This window comes from Passer montanus, unplaced genomic scaffold, assembly GCF_014805655.1.
Source record: "Passer montanus isolate IOZ18808 unplaced genomic scaffold, ASM1480565v1 scaffold34, whole genome shotgun sequence".
In the NCBI taxonomy this organism is placed as follows: Eukaryota; Metazoa; Chordata; class Aves; order Passeriformes; family Passeridae; genus Passer; species Passer montanus.
The window spans coordinates 7045535-7060915 of NW_024368152.1; positions in this window are offsets into that span (position 1 = coordinate 7045535).

Below are 15381 nucleotides of genomic sequence, written 5' to 3' on the forward strand. Positions count from 1 at the left end.
TGCTTTATTCCAACAATATTTCTTCCCAACCTATTTATAATGCAATTTTAACAGCCATGGAGGACACTTTATTTGGCTGCCCAAGCTTGGGGAACACAACAGCAATGAAGGAGAAGGAGCAACTTCAGAAGTAATGGAAATTATAAAATATATTCTGCATATATTAATGACGTTAAGATGTTAAGTAGTCTCTTTTGTAACTCAGAGCAGCAAATAGGGGTAGAAAGAGTGAATTTTGGGTCTCAGAGTATTAATCTGGATTTAGTCTCACCCACCAAATGCAAATAAATTTCTCTTGGAGAAGTGGAGCTGTTCTGCATTTATACCAAAAATAAATGTGAGCAGAGTCTCATCCAACATGATAACTACTTTTTCTGCTGATTTCTTTTGGCTTGCTTCTTTCTCACCCCACAAAATACTGTGTAGTGGGCAAATGAACATGGAGTTCTCCTGCAATAAATTGGATGGGTGAACAGAGGCAAATCAATTTCTTTATGAAGGGTCCTAGTATGAACAAAACCAGAATTCCTAATGAGTGCTAGGATGATGAAGTTTGAGGACAGTATATTATTAAATTATGTTAAACGAAAACAGCTTTGTTGACTTCAATACATTTATTCCAAATTTTGTACAGACAAAATCTGTGACTGGAATATACATAGTCTACAAAGTTGTGGAGCAGGCTCTGGAAATTAGAGGGACTTCTGCTTCTTCTCATACTTAGAACGAAACTGGATCAATCTCCAATTACACAATACATAAGGAAAAAGGTCCAGTATTACTAACATGGGATATGACTGAGGAATTAATAGGAGGTTTCTCTAATTTATGAGGTTTAAAAAATAAATTCTTACCGGGGTTGGAACTAAAGACAGAAAAATTAAATTTTACAAGGATTTTTTTTTAAGAATTTTTTTAAGGATTTTTTAAGAATTCCATAAAAATAGCAAAACATGCTCTTTCCCATACTATGAGGGTGACAAGCAGAACAGATATGTGGAAGATATTCTCTAGCTTAAAGTTTAATTAAAAATTAAAATGTCATGCACAATAATTAGAACAGGTGTTCTCAGAATTTTTCTATACACTTCCCTTTGAAGCAATAGTTTGCTTACCTTGCCTTATACTCTTTATACTTATTGAACTAAAAATGTGTATACATAATTATGAAAAAACTCAGACTCCTACTCTAGAACCCAGTTCCAGCAACTTAGAAGACTTGAGATGGGCTGTCCAGTGAGATTCTCTGTGCTTCACATAGTCCCCATCAGACAGCCTACTTTAAACCTTATAAATCACTGCATTATGACAATAATTTATCAGAGGTACATTAAAGACAGAATTAGAAAGAATCATCCCATTGCCACACAGTGATGTTCTCTGGCAAATCTGAAGATAGCAGGGCAGAAAGTGCTCTTATCAGGAGCACTAATTACTACAGTGCTAAAAAAGAGCATTGTTCAACTAATGAACTTCTTTTGTAAGAGAACACCTTACATATCAATGCTGAAGAAAAGTGCACAAGTGCTTAAAAATTCAGGAGCCATCTGCAGATGTCAGGATGGAGAATTTGAGTCACTTGAACAATTTACTAATTCTGTGACATTCTTCACAGTACACATTTTTGAGAGCAGATAAGGTGACCAGGTTCTCCTGGTGAGCCAGTTTGCTCCTGGCTAGGAGCTAGTGATGACTCTGGTTTGCAGGTGTCATTGGAGGCAACAAGATACTGCTGCTGCCAATGGCACATTGAAGCAAAATGAGGTCCTGTGTTCAGCCTGCAAACAACTTTCTGGAGCAGACTTTGCAGAACTCCCCTAGCAGCAGAGCTGAAGATGGCATTTCTATCATGCAATAGGATCCAATAAGAGGGCACCCTCCAAGGTGCAGATTCAGGTCTATATTTCTAACAAGGAATAAAAGAAAGACTTTATCTCTGATACTTCTGATCCCTTTAGTCTGATTCTATGTCTTTATTGAATCCTACAGAGTAATATCAGAAAAAGAGTGAAGCATATCAAAACACATGTGCCTTTATTTGTTCATATATTTCATATTTTTACAAACCCAGAATCTCGGGAAAATGCCTTTAAAACAGGAGCGTCTGTCTGCAGGCATATGGACCCTGAGGGCTGCAAATGACAGCACACTTTCTGAATTACAAATTTTTCACTTAATTTTGAAACTGAAATGTCAGTCTTCAAAAAAAATTTCTTTTAATATCCAAATGTTAAAAAAAAAAACAAGTTTCTGCTTAATTTATACCTACTCACATGTTTAGCTTTTATTTCAAAAGGGATGCTAAAACATCCTGCTAACTGTTTACCAGTAGGCGTGGTTTCCAGCAGCACCTCTTATGCCAGTTCTCTCCTGAGTAAGAAAGGAGAAATCTCACACTATGAACCAAACTTTCATGACTAATTTTCCCATTCAGAGGCTCAAAGTTGAAACCCAGTTTTGCAACGCATGTAAACCCATATTTAATTTTAAGCTATGTTCCCACAGCATGTATTTAAAGTTTAAAAATTTGCTGAATGGTGATTACCATAAGTACATTTTTAGTGCTGTTTTGAATCAATTCACCAATGCTGATTAAGTTGGAAAACTAATTTGTATCACGAGGAACTTAAATACAATCTTTAAAGGCATGTACTTTTTAAGGTCAGATTGTAAGCTCTGATACACACTTTATATCTGCAAGTCTCAGAAAATGTATAAACACATCTGCCAAACTGGGATGCACATCTGTGGCCACTCCTGTTTACTAGACAGGCTATCAGATTCACATCACATATGCATGTACATTTCCCGGCTCCCTTCAGTACATGACCTACTTGAGCTTCCTATGTGGAAGGGTATGGTTTAAGAAGCAAAGGTCATGAATCACCCTCTTTATACTACACACCCTGCCCACAGACAGCAGGTGTATCTATGTAAGCTCCCCTGGAACGTTCTGTGCTTGCAGACATTGCAGCAGACATTTTGAAATAGGTTGTGCAACCTAACACCTACCAGAAATTTTAACCACATTAGAATAAATTCTAAGTGTCCAGGACATTGCCTTTGTCAGCTACAGAACCCAAAAAGCTCTCCTCTGAATTTACCTCAGCGCCATACCCATCAGCTTAATGAGATTAAACAGCAAGCAAAACACATCAAGGCTGGACTCAAGATTTGCAGGAGGCATTCAACATGTCAGGCCACACAATAGGAAAAAGTATTCATCAGCTTTGTAGGAGACCTTTGTATGTATCACAAAGCCTCCTACATCGCTGGACAAGTCTCTCCTATCACCTACTGCACATATATAAAATATGCACTGCCTCCCCTCCTCTGAGCACAATTTAAGGAGCAAAATCATCCTGCCTTCTGTCAACCCCAACTGGGCAATGAAACCTCTTACTACCTCACTCCTCCCTTGGCCTCCTCAGAGAGCAGTGTTCAGATTTCTTTTCTCTGTGGTACTACACCAGTCACCATTATCAGCCTTCAGCCTTTGTTAGATCTATTACACATCATTCTGTTAATATGTTCACAAAAATTAATTTCCATCCCTGGTCAGAATTCAATGCATATTAAGAAGTCCTATAAAAGGAATAGAGCCATCAGACAACAATCATTCCGAAACAACCCCAAAAAAACAAGTTGGCTTTTTAGAGGAGACAATAGGCTTTGAAGTTGGTAATTACTATCTATTCCTGATGATTCTACATAGGAAAAGCCACAACCTCCTCTGTTCATGGAGGCTGCACATGTAAACCCTTCATTATCACTTCTGCTATATAAATGTCCTTTTGCTTTTTCATGTATTTAACCTTTATAATGGTAAAGAAACTCAATGTTTAAACCAGCTTTAATTATATATTTTCCTGAGTGTTGCAACAAGGTCCCTTGAGTGACCTACTTGTCCAAAAGGGAGAAAAGTTTGCACAAATGGTTTTTAAAACACTACTTCCGACCCACAGAACTATTTCTCTCATGGGGCACAGTAGACAAAGAAAGAGACAGTGTTTGTCTCACAGAAAAACAAAACAAACAAAAAAGAAAAACAACAACAAAAAAAAAAACACCACCACCAAAGATACAAAGATTACAGATGGTATTGCAACCTGAGAGAACTACATAACTGGGCCAGGCCCCTTTCAAGACTATGTATCCAGATTGACTCTAGTGTCCAGAACAATGTAAGATTCATAAAACACAAAGCCACTTTTTCTCAACTCCCACATAATGTGCGTTTTGTGATGCATTAGATTTTACATGTAAAATGACTGTATTTTTAAAGATACTTAAGCATTTTAATCTTCAGAAAACAGAAGGCCAAATACCTTTAAAAGTCTGGCCCATTATCAGCTGGAAAGAAATTGGTAAAAGCAATTTTAGTCACTTGTTTCTTTTTTCTGTTCATCATCAATATATCTTTTTCATACATTGGCCTAATTTAGACTGCAAGGTCTACTGAGCAGGGAATTTGTTTTTACTTTCATAGAGTGCTCCACAAATGTGCTACTAGATGTGTTTTTATAATAATAAGTAAGGAAAAAACCCAAATATTTCAGCAAAATTATACTTTCCTCTCTCAAGCAATTGATACTAATGCCTCCAGCAATAGCTGATATTGCCTTTATCAACACCAGAACCTGGAAATTGTGCACATGTGTTTCCATAGTGTGTGGAGTTTGGACCCTTGGAAAATAATAAAGCATTTCAATGCAGAATGTCTCTTGACTCCTTGCTTATATAAAGGCACTCATCAGTGCAACTTTTCACATTCTCATGGCTAAATCATCAGTGAATCTCATTAGGTTTAACATCACCAAGTACAAGGTGCTGCACCAGGGTCGGGGCAATCCCCAGTATCAATCCAGGCTGGGGATGAACAGATCCAGAGCAGCCCTGCTGAGAATGACTTGGGGGTGCTGTGGGTGAGAAGCTGGACATGGCCCAGCCATGTGCCCTCACAGCTCAGAAAACCAAATGTGTCCTGGGTTGCATCAAAGGCAGTGCGGGCAGCAGGTGAGGGAGGGGATTCTGTCCCTTTGCTCTGCTGAGACCCCACCTGCAGGGCTGCATCCAGCTCTGGAGTCCCCAGCACAGGAAGGACATGGAACTGTTGGAGTGAGTCCAGAGAAGGGACTCCAAGATGGCTAGAGGGATAGAACAACTTTGCTGTGAGGAAAGGCTTTAAGAAATGGGTTTGTTCAGCCTGGAAAAGACAAGAGGTAGGGATGACCTAATTGTGACATTGTGACCTGAAGAGAGACTACAAGAAAGATGTCCTTTTATAAGGACATATAGAGACAGAACAAGAGCGAGTGCCTTAAAACTGATTGAAAAGTAGGTTTAGATTGAGGAAAGGATTCTTTACCGTGAGGGTGGTTGTGGTACTTTAACAGGTTGCCTAGGGAAGTTGTGGATGCCTCATTCCTGGAAGCATTTCAAGTCAGGTTGGACAGAGCTCTGAGCAACCTGGTCTATTAAAAAGTGTCCCTGCCCATGGCAGGCAGGTTGGAGCTGGATGATCTTTAAGGTCCCTTCCAAACCAGGCCATTCCATGATAAGGCCATCACATCAAATGATCAGGATACAGACAAGTGCAATACAGGCAGCTTTAGTTTCACTATAAATTTCTTTGAAAACTTATATAACCACTGTACCTACCTTTATGTGGGCCTTTTGTTCCCTCAGCTTTTTAAGTGCTTCTCTGGCCCACATTGCACAATACATAAAGTGTGGTTTTATGCATATAGCATAGGCTCCTGTGGCATGCATGTAAAATGAATGCAAAATATGCAGCCAAGATAAACTCTGGCAGATCCAGAAAACAGAGCAGGAGAAATCACTTTTCTCATTACCTTTAAAATCTCTTCCATTTGATAATTATATAACCAATAGAGGGAGAAAAGCACTTCTCCTTGCCAGATATGCATTTTCCTGAGATTGAGCAGAACTTTGCAGGATGCCTACTCTCTATTTGAATCTTTAGGAATTAATTGTTTTATTCACCCATTTCCACAGAGCCAGTAAATAATGAGGCACATCAACCTTTAGAATTAAGGAAAAATACAAATAATGTAGAAACAGGCAGGGCTTTTGGTGGCATGAAAGGACACCTCCAGCTAGTTAACAGGAATAGCCAATATATTCCTGATCCTAAGTGCAACGATTTTAACAGCTGGTCTCACAAAATAGATCCCATGATTAATACATTTGAAGCAAACCTGAGTTGCTAGATTAGGGCACTCTGTTCAGCAGTGGGAGAATTCGTTAAACTGGGTATCAGATACCCATTGTCTGAGCAAGGTCCTGATAGTCACATTGTAAAGCTGATTCTCTAATATTCTTGGGATGCAATGTACTGCATTTTTTTCATCATTTCCTCTACATGTAAAATGATCTCCTGCGTTGAAGCAGTACTATTTAAAACAAAAGGGTTTGATTTATAGCCAGTCCCCAGCCTCATAAATCACACCTGCAGTGTGGTGCTCTGAGCTCCCTGTGTTCTGCCAGCATTTACGTTTTATAAATGATTTGGGTTTACCTCCCATTGTGATGGAGACTAATACAATTGCATTCTACTCTCCCAGCATTCACTCTTGCTGTTGCTCATTATTCCCACTGGGAATTCAGACCTAGTTTTTGCAAGCTTGTCAGGGGGGAGGGGAGTGGAGGTGGTGTGGGTTTGTTGCTTTTTTAAATTAAAGAACGTTGAATTAAAAATTTATGTTTGCATTCTGTAGCTTTTTCTATCATTAGACATACTATGCAGTGGATTTTTTTCTCCCTATTGACTTTGTTTCTATTTAGGCTCCCATTTACTAAGCTAATGATTTGGAACTTAAGCAGGACAGCAGCTTGAAATGTTCAATATGCAGAGTATTTGACCTTCAGAGTAACCCAGGTATGCACATCAGCCTTTCTATAAACTGCATAAGGAGCTTAAATGATCATTTAAAAACAAGTAAGGAATGAAAAAAATTATTACTTGGGTTCCCCCAAGAGTCTAAGTGCAAAGATTTTATTTTTAACTTTCAAAATCTATTGAAATGCCAAAAACATGCCTATATAATATTTTGCCATTATGTTTAAAGCTCTTAACCATACAACAGTTCTAGTTGGTTAAGCACAGTTCAGACACTTGGAGATAACAAGACTTGCTCCTTCGAGCTGACAGCCTTAAGTCTTGACACAAGAAATTATTCCTAAGTCATAGCACCATGTAAGTGAGATTGATGGGATTTGTGCACATGCCTTTATTTCCTCTGTATCAAAACAATCAATGGTTCAATTTGCTCAATTAATGACTATCATCACAGCCTCCTTTTTGGTTAAATACTGCTATTACTATACCCATAACCAACACAGAACCATTTGTAGCTTGAGATTGGTAAAAGCCAAAAATCTGAGTTACACTTCTGTCACAAATACTCAATACATCTTCAATTCTGTTTTGGAGACCAGTCTTCTGAGCATTTAAATTGCAGCCTGTTATTTGATGAGTTGAAAAATTTAGACTTGAAATTTGAAAGGCTGCAGTGCATGTCAATGCATGCTGAGATCAAACTTAGACCTAAATAATTGCAAAAATATTTCTAAAATTAATAGTAGTTATTCAGAAAAGCTACTCCCTTTCCAACATAATTTAGAGCTGGACTGGTATGTAGACCTGTTCCAGTTCAATAAAGGATTAAGCTAAACACTACTATTAAAAGTAGATTAAGTGAAACCAGAAGACATTTTGATTCCTGAATTAGAACTGTCCACGCATGCACTTATACAGGAAGAGCTTTTGTACTTTAAATGCAAACCTTACTTCATACAAATTAACTTTCAAATGAAGGCAGCAAGCCTTGAATTATTGTGCCCATTGTCTCAAAAATCTTATTAAATACTTGTATGAAAACTACGATACTGAAGTTCATAGTGTGGGCATAATAAGTTGCAGCAATTCTTGCTAGGTAACAACTAGCCTAATTTTTAGAACCTGTTTTGCCTTTATGTAGCAACTGATTGTGTAAAAAACAGTGATTCTGACAAGTGCTTCCAAAATAGGAGTTAGTGAATTCACACATTCTGAACAACTGCTTTAATTCCCTAGCAGTTCAAAATTATATTTTATTCTGGATCAATTACTTAGATGTAAACACCTAGTTTTTAATGCCAAAATTTGTTACCTCAAGTTTAAATTTCTTCGGTTTATAACCAAAATATGCTAGACCAATGAGAAGTGACAGTAACTCTGCAAATATTGTCCATTTGATATTTTATGTTATTGCAGGACAAGGTAGCAAAAACACTGCATGAACTTCTCCCCTCACTGCAATTATTGTTTGATCCACAGGTTAGTTCTACCATCAGATTTAACTGCAGTAAAAATTAATCATGCAAATCCTGGTACACATGTACAAGGTTAAATTATATCAAGGCTGTATAGCCTTGTGTGTATAATTCCCTACATTGTAAGAAGCCAGCTACTATGATTTGTTTTATGAAGTATCTTCATACATATATTCAGAAAAGAGGTCCAGGATCATGAACTTCATCCTGAAGTAGCTGCACATGTAATGATGTCCACTGAAATATTAGAAAATTTTATTGCAGGTTTGGTCCATTATTATTGTAAGTCCATTTGATCCAGGTGCATCTGAGGCTGCACAATCATGACATATAATCATATACATTTGTTTCAAACAATCCTCAAATTCCAATGTTTCTTCCTGAAAGCAATCTCTTTATACAAGGTGCTATCAAAAACTTGCCATAAAAAATGTTTATGTAAAAAAAAAAAATGTTTGGTTGAATGCATAAAACCTGCTCCTCCATCAAAGTAATCATCTGAGTTAACTTTGAAGCTTGATTTAAATATTAGCAAAAATGAAGAATGTATTGCCATCTTTGCAGAAAGCAAAAAGGCATTAAATGTGACCCAACATCTTCAATGAATGAAATTAATTTTAGTGAATGTACCTATGTTTCAGTTAATGGTTTTGTTTATAATGTGAAGCAGCAACTACAAGCTATATCTAGAACACTGATAAATTCAACCAATCACCTCTCAGATATTGGCTCAATCAAGTTCGAAGAAATTACTAAACTTATGTTTCCTAAACTTCCACTTGCACACACAATAGCAGTAGCTGCAGATGTGCAGTTTGATCTGCACGCAGAGTTTTGACTTCTTCACAGGCATTTCTGAAGACAGATATCTAGAATTTTGCTGGAAATTTGCCCTCTTATGATTCCCTACATGCTAGAATTCTTGACATGGTCTGTCCATCTGTTTTCTGAGTTAATCCTCATATAATAAAAAATCTTGAAATCCACTGCGTTATTGGAATCCAAATGTCTGTTCCAAATGCTCCCATAATAGAACTGATATTTTGAAAATACATTTAAATACCCTGATCTAGCAGAAGAGGACTGCCTATTTCCACTTCTGCAGCTCATTTATGCCTGGGAGAAATCAATAAAGAAAATTTAACAAGAAATTTGCCAAATAAATATCTGATAGATCCATTAATATACAATAATAATCAATAAAGAGGGCTTTCCTGGCAGTGAATGACTAGCTGAAGGAACCATTAACTGTGAGAAATTTCCAATGTAGAGTGCAATCTGATCCTGAAAATACTTATTCATATTATCAAACCTTATTCTTACAAAATAACCCTGATTTGGGTGAGCCAGATGTAACATCCTGTTTAAGTACCATTACATAGATATTGTTCCCTAGGTACATTAATAAAGTAGCATTTTTAGACTATTTGTTAAGTTCTGCAAATACAACTTTAAAAATTACTTTAAAGTAAAAAAAAAAAAAAAGAAAGAACAGTTTCTTTCTTAAGAGCGTCTTAAAGTTGAGTTCTACATTCCCATGAATACATTCATTGGTCCTATAATGGTCCTGCTTCAGCACAGTAAGCAGCAGGGAAACAAGACTAACTCCCAACATTTCCATAGGCTTAGGGCACCTTCATTAGCTAAGTGCTGCTCCAGTGCTGTACAATGGAACAGTTTTTTAAAATCTTTTTCATTCTGAGAAAGAATTAATTTTTGGTCAAGGCCCCATAGTTGATCTCAGCATAAAAAAATATGCAACAAAAAATATGCAACTGTGTAATTTCTCCCTAATACCCCCCAGGCATGTTTCCCTGGCTGGTTCACACAGTACCAGCTGGTTGCAAATTCCTTATCATTATCCCAGCTCATTTGCACAACACTAAGTATCATCACCAACCTCTCCCCCAGAAATATGAAGTTTTCAGTTTATACACAGAATCCTGTTCTCTAGAAAAATTCTTAGAATGATAGAATGACTATCGATGTAAATAACAAATACCTCTGCTCTGAAAAAAATTAATTATTCTGAGATGTTGCATGAATCCCATCTTATCCAACTGCACATGTGAGGGATAATTCTCTGATGCTACAGGTAGTTCTGCTTGCTTGTTTTTGATGAAGATGATCATTATGGTCCCCCGGATAAGTCTCAAGGACATTTTTAAGGAAAGCAATTGGCAAAGAGAGAGCAATCTTGGAAGAAAAAGAAGCTATTAAAGAAAGATAATTTTCTTTAGATGCAAAGGAGGCAGAGAAGAGTTACTAGTGGAACACACAGGTTTTCATCTCTATATCGGTACTTCAGATATAGCTGAGGTGGTTAGTGATCAGAAGTGGTGAGTCTGCAAATGCTGCAAAACATCCAAGAGGCAGAGATTATTAACACCATTAGAGATGCAAAAGAGGGAAAATAGGGTTAAATAAATATTAGCTTTCAAAATAACATTAAAACATCTCAAGAGAGAATACAGTTAAGAGAAATCCTATCTTCAGGATGAGGTGAACTAGTGACCTAACAGCTGTTTCCTACAAGATGTTTTCAGATGAGTAACAGGTCCATTGCTGCACTCAGGGCAAATTAAATTTTCCCTAGACTGACTTCTAAGATTGCTGCTGGTCTTTCTAACACTCATCAAAACTCCCCTTACATCTGTTTCATAAAAAATTTATCATCTATGTTTGCTAGGTTCAGAATGGCCAGCAAAGTTCATCATAAAGTTCTTTTTAATTAAAATACTACTGTTAAGCTCAATATTCTAAAAATCAGTACTAAATTCACACCTTAACCAAGTTATGCTGTATCTAAATTACTGTAAAGATAGCCTGTGCATCCTGCACCACCATCAGCACCATTGGTTTTGCTGTTTACTGTCTTCTTTCAAGTTTCATGTGGCCTCCCCAGCCTTGCAGCTATTATCACCCAAACCAGAACATTGGATTCTGATACTGCCTGGGCTTTCAGGACGCTGTGCAGAACAAATCACCATCATGGCCAATATCTGGAGAGCTGTGACATTGCTAGATGTGAGCTTGGCTCAGTGACTCCATTAGCCCCATCAATACACATCCATTGGCCACGTGAGCAGCTGTGTGATGTAGCAGCAGTCCTTTCAGAGGAATCATTGACTAACTTACTGCACAGACACAGAACTGACAATTAAATGAACCAACAGCTTCAGTTTGCTTGCCATGATCAATTCAAGCTACAATGCAGTCATGCAGGGAAAAGTTAGGGGCAGCATGACCAAGCCTAAACCACAGCTCCCATTTTGTGACACAATGTCTTCTAATACAGAGCTTTTCTGTCAAGGGAAAATTCAGCATCACAAAAATAATTTTCATTGGGTATTCTTCACTTTCTGATGCAAGGAAAAATATTTTGGCCAAGAGAAGTATGGAACAATTAAGTGGAGCAGCTTCTTAGTGAGCTGAGGATCCTCGCCCTGAGCAGGGAAACTCCCTGCATCCAGAAGGGAGTCTACTGAGTATTGGTATATAATCCATACCTGGTCTGAATCTTTCTGTCTCACATAATGGGTATTTATATCCATGCAAAGACTGAAACATGGTCACTCTGAGCAGACATTTACAGCCACTTTACAGCCCACAGAGCAGTACAGTGGAAAGCTGGTTGCCAAAGAGAGCACTGCAGATATTACATGCAGTAAAACTTATATTTACAGTATATTTTTCCATGCTCCTCCTAATCCAGGTTTTTTCTTTCCCATATTCTGGATACAGGAATGGTTTATTTATTTTTCATATCCTTATCCTGTCTGAAAAAGGTACATCACTCCTTAAAACTGATAAAAAACTAAGTCACACTGAAGTGGTTTTGTGAAAGTTATCCAAGTTCTTCAGTACAATTGACGTGTTTTCCTTTTAACATAGATATGGCAGAGTTGAATAGACTCCCTGGAGACTCCACAGTTATTTTCAGTAGCAACAAGAGCCCATCCCAAACATAACTTCCAATCTGTCATCCCTCCTTGAATACTAAAAACAGTCTCTTCCTCTTATAACGTACTGAAACCAACTCTGTATAACAAAAACACCTCCAACACTCCAATACCACCTGAATTATTTTATTAGATATGTATCCCAATGCCACAATTACTCCCATGTAGATCATTGTGCACTGCCTTTTCTCAAAACCAACCAGCATGGGAAGTTCCACTGGGAGATGCACATTTCTGCCAGGGGCAGCATGTAGCAGCTTGGAATTTAAAAGAACCACTAAGGAGGAGAGGATGCACACAGAGGGAAACAGAGATTGAATGCAAACTAGAAAGTTTGGCGAGTCCCCTCCAAAAAAAATGATTTTTAAAATAAAGTGCCAACTCAGTAGTAGTTCTACGTACCAACAAAAGTCAAAAGTAAAAACAGAGAGAATTTACACTATTTTTTTTTTTGCCGGTGACTCATATTTTTACAGGCAAGTAATTAAGAGCATTTCCCACCATTAGTTTTTTAAGCCATTAGTATAGATATAGGATGTGTACATTTTTTGCAAAGTTATGGATATTGTGGAAGGAATAGCTTTGATTTTATGACAGTAACTGTATGTGCATATTCTCATTAAAGTCTTAAACTTCAACAATAGAGTTTGGAGACTGTTTTCACAGTTGAAATATGGTGTTATTATTTTTTGTAGGACTGCAAGATTACAGAAAATAAAACAATCAAGATTGTTTGATTGCCATCACTCATTTTAGCAAATGCATCATTTATAGAACATATTCATATTTCTCATGCTCCAACTTCGTGTAACAGTGTGCTCTTTCCAAAAATTTGCATGCAAGGTCTGAAAAAATTTTGTCCTACTAGGAACAGAATCCTACCCACATACATATTAGAACCTTTTAAATGTCTTTTCAAAAGGAGATGGATCTTGGGATAAAACACGAGACATGAAAGGCCTGAAGACTGCATGCAATTCTCTTGTGAAACACGAGACAAGACACTCTGGCAGCACAGCCAGCCTAAGCATTACGGTGCGTCTGCAGCCCAACCTGCACAGCTGCAGTCCCAGGGGGATCCCCGAGCCCACAGCCTGCCACTGGCTCTGACACCCCTGGCACCAGCCCTTGCACTGCTCCTGGCATCTCTGTGCCAGTGCCGGGGGCTGAGCAGCCACACTTCCCAGCACAGAGGCACCGTGACAGCACCTGGAATGGAAAACAGGACCTGAAGCTTAACTTACCTGGCAAACAGAGACAATTAAAACCAGTGATATGATGTGTGTGCACCTATACAGAAATCATGGCTAAGGAAGAGAAGTGTAGTGCTATCCTGCTATCTCTACTCTAAAGAGGACTTTTACCAACATTTTGGGATTGTATTAGTCAAAAAGTAACAAAGACATAGTATCTTGCTGTCTTAAGATATTTCTCAGTCCCATGGCACGTGCATTCAAAAGATAACAACTTTGGTTTCCTATTACTATGAATGCATTAAGCACAGCATCAAAAGTATTCCTGAAACCATTTTATTTATCTTCTGGCATTGAATTTGATATGACTAGAAACAATTCAAAATTTATTAAAATAATTTTTAAGCCAAATATCATCATCATTGAAGTTCATGCAAGTACTCATGCCCATGCACTGAAAAAATAGGAATATCATATTATATTTTTCATTATTATTGATAGTAAAACACTTTAGGACAGGTTGTAAGAAAAATTAAGAGTCATAATGAGTAGTTGTATTATTAAGTTTCATCATTGGCCCAGTGAATTTAAGACAATTACAAGCATGTACACAATCTCTTTCTGGTTTTTAAATTATTATTTTATGGACTTAGCTGTCCTCTATTAAATAATGTCATATAACCACTGACCCAAAAAAGCAATTGATCAGTTGAACAACATAGAAAAGTTTATCATCTGTATGCAACATTGCAAACATTTTGCAGTGTGAGTACCTAAAGGTCCATTCAGAAAAATGTGCCACTAAAGGAAATTAATTTGGATTAATTTAGCTGTCTCATTCTAGGATTGCAGCCTAATAACAAATTTTCCCTGATGTCTTCCTAGTCCTATTGCTCAGAGAGGTCAGACAGGAGGTTCAAGGGGATAGGTAATTTATTTTGCAATCAGTATTGACTTCTTGGTCTACAGTTTATCATCAGTTTTATTTCAATAGCAGTAGTGACCAAACAGGAGATACAGCTTGGTGTATGACCAGCTCAAGAGACAGTTCATCCTCTGACTACTAAACACAACATAGAATATTAAGAATCAGCTTCAGCAAGCACCAGCTGATAAAGACTTTGTTACAAACTGCTGTGAGGTGTACATCCGCAGTATTCACACTACCAGCCATTCACTAGTGTTCATCCTGCTTCCTGGAATCTTCACACTTCCTCCTAGAAGTGGAAGCCTCAACACAACCTTTCTTCCTGCACACTCAAAAGCTACACCAAGAATCAAAACAGTTCTCTCACCTATTCTGTGCTGAAGGAACTGTTAGTTTCTTAAAAGTGGCACATGACCAACTGTTAAAACTAAAAGCAACATTCCCAAAACCAAGACTGGCTAACAGATTTTGTTCAATGTCTTTAGGCCTTTGAATAAATAGATGTCAGCAGCCCAGATTAAGTAGACACAGAATCAGTCATAGATTGTTGGCATTGGAATGGTTGGCATTGGAAGAATCCTCTGGGGGTCATCTGACGCAACCACCTTGCTCAAGAAGGGCTACCTGAAGCAAGTTGCTCAGGACCATGTCAAGATGGCTTTTGAATACCTCAGGGATGGAGACTTCACAGCCTTCCTGGGCAATCTGAGTGACCACACTCACCATGAAAAAGTGTTTCCTGACGTTCTGACAGCACCTCCTGTGCTCTAGTGTGTACCTATTTGAGCCCATAGCCTGCTACAAGATGGCAGAGAGAAACTACCTGGAATACTATGCAGAGTTTGAAGACAAGAAGGCTCTGCTAAATGAGGAGACTTTAAACATGTCTATGCACAACTGCAGGCTTCATACACATAAGGACCGGTTTTCTACCCCTTTAGTGGTCCTGTTATGAGCTTTT